This window comes from Solanum pennellii, chromosome 9, assembly GCF_001406875.1.
Source record: "Solanum pennellii chromosome 9, SPENNV200".
NCBI lineage: Eukaryota > Viridiplantae > Streptophyta > Magnoliopsida > Solanales > Solanaceae > Solanum > Solanum pennellii.
The window spans coordinates 73,196,233-73,198,059 of record NC_028645.1 but is presented as its reverse complement, the minus strand read 5'-3'; the positions used below and the strand labels follow the sequence as shown (position 1 = coordinate 73,198,059).

At 40.9% G+C, this 1,827-nt stretch overlaps 1 pseudogene; it reads left to right on the top strand.

The window, feature by feature from the left end:
• The first annotated feature begins 620 nt into the window (after window positions 1–620).
• LOC107030376 lies at window positions 621–1,394 on the top strand (annotated as a pseudogene).
• The last annotated feature ends 433 nt before the right edge of the window (window positions 1,395–1,827 follow it).

The window sequence follows — 1,827 nt, the reverse complement described above, 5'->3', positions numbered from 1 at the left end:
ATTGAGAGGATGCGATACGAAAGCTTAGAAGACAAAGGACGCCTGGGTGAAGGATTCTTGCTGATACTAAGATATATGTTTCAGCAATACAAGACTCAGGGGGACGACGACGGAGCAGGACCATCAGGCATATCATAGTGGATTTCTCCCCTGTGTGGGTTTTTATATGTATTTATCTTGTTTTTTCTGTCCCCTGTGCGTGCCTGCCTTTACTGTACTTTCAAATGGCACCTGCGTGGGTCTGTCTTTAATGATTTATCCTTTTTTCTCCCTTTTGTTAACATTATTATTCATTTGTGAAATTTATTTTGGGGAATTGTTTATTTGGTTCAAATACACGCGTACATCATTCAAATGCTCTAGGCCTACCCTTGGCATAAAAGGTCCCCCTGTATGTTTTAGAACGCGATATATGTGTATTATTTGCTTATGTGTTATGTTGCTGTGAATGTGAATATCGTAAATCCACTCCTTTCTAGAAATTTCCAAATATATAGAAATCACCATTACAAATGTCCGACCAAAAATTCCTGAGTCTTAAGTTTCTCACGAAAAAGACATGTCTCATTTCCAAATCCTAAACAATACTCTACTGTCTCAAGAAAGTTAGAATCGCTGCTATGGACAAAGGAAAGGGTATTCAAGCTGAACCAAGTGAAGAAGAGAGGATCAAGATGCAAAAGAAGCCCGGAAATGATCTGTACGAATCACTATTTCCTCCTGAGAGCCCCGTACAGGAGATCAACAAAGAAAGTCTTGAAGAGGAAAGTTATGAGGAGTTACTTGCCCGTCTACCTTCTTTCGAGGGACCTCTGGCGAACGGAGACAACAAAATTTATCTCGAGGCATATCCACATGAAGGACGGAAGAAGATAGAGGTTATCTCGTGAACTCTCGTTTTTGAACACTATCGTTCTAGGGGCCTTCTAGGACCCGGTAAGAAAGCGTCCCCCCAAGTGGTATTAGGAGATCTCATCAAGACATGTGAATGTCATCCTAGGGAGAAAGGCCATACAATAGAGGAGTGTATTGGGTTTAAAAATGCGGTCCGTTATTTATTCAATATGGATAATACTCCTAACACTTGGGGTGACGGTGTCATCCTTGCATGTGATGAATTATGTCTTGACATACCGGTCACAGAAGGAACCAGATTCTTTCATTGCTCATTCGCACCTTTCAAGAAAACAATGAGCGAAATCTACTCAGATTTTTGGTTCAGAATGGCTTCTTTACCCGTTACTACAAGAATGTGGACATGCAATAGTCTCTTTAGCACGAAATCCAAAAGCGTTGTCCCTATCATCATCAGACCACATACCACAACATTGAAAAGGGTCTTGAGTTCTGCCACGACCTCGAATCCCTCGTCAACATGGGAAAGATTCGGGTAAAGTTTGTTCCTCGTGATTGATGTTGCAACGAGAAGAATAATGACTGAGATGTAGTCATTATTATTATATTTAAATCTTTGTTGTCTTTCAATTTCCTTGTAATCGCAGCGAATGAATGAAGATATTCTCTTTTGTGCTCGAACTACGTTGGGCCTGAATTCTTCTTGTGAGATACGTAGGCAGCCTTCCCAGGCCCGGCCCCTATCTTTAGAAATTGTCATTCCCCCCTTCATGTTACGAGAAGATAAAAAGGCCAGATCAACGGACGTCAAAGAGCAGCTGCAAGAAGACCTTAGCTCAACGTGATTTAGCCTTTCAGAGACAGTGTCAAAACAAAAACAAGAAAAATCCTGCTTGTGAAAAATGTGTTTCCGTCCTTACTCGTGAGTTAAAGATATCCTCAAACAAAGCAACTAGTGTGTTTATCTGCTCT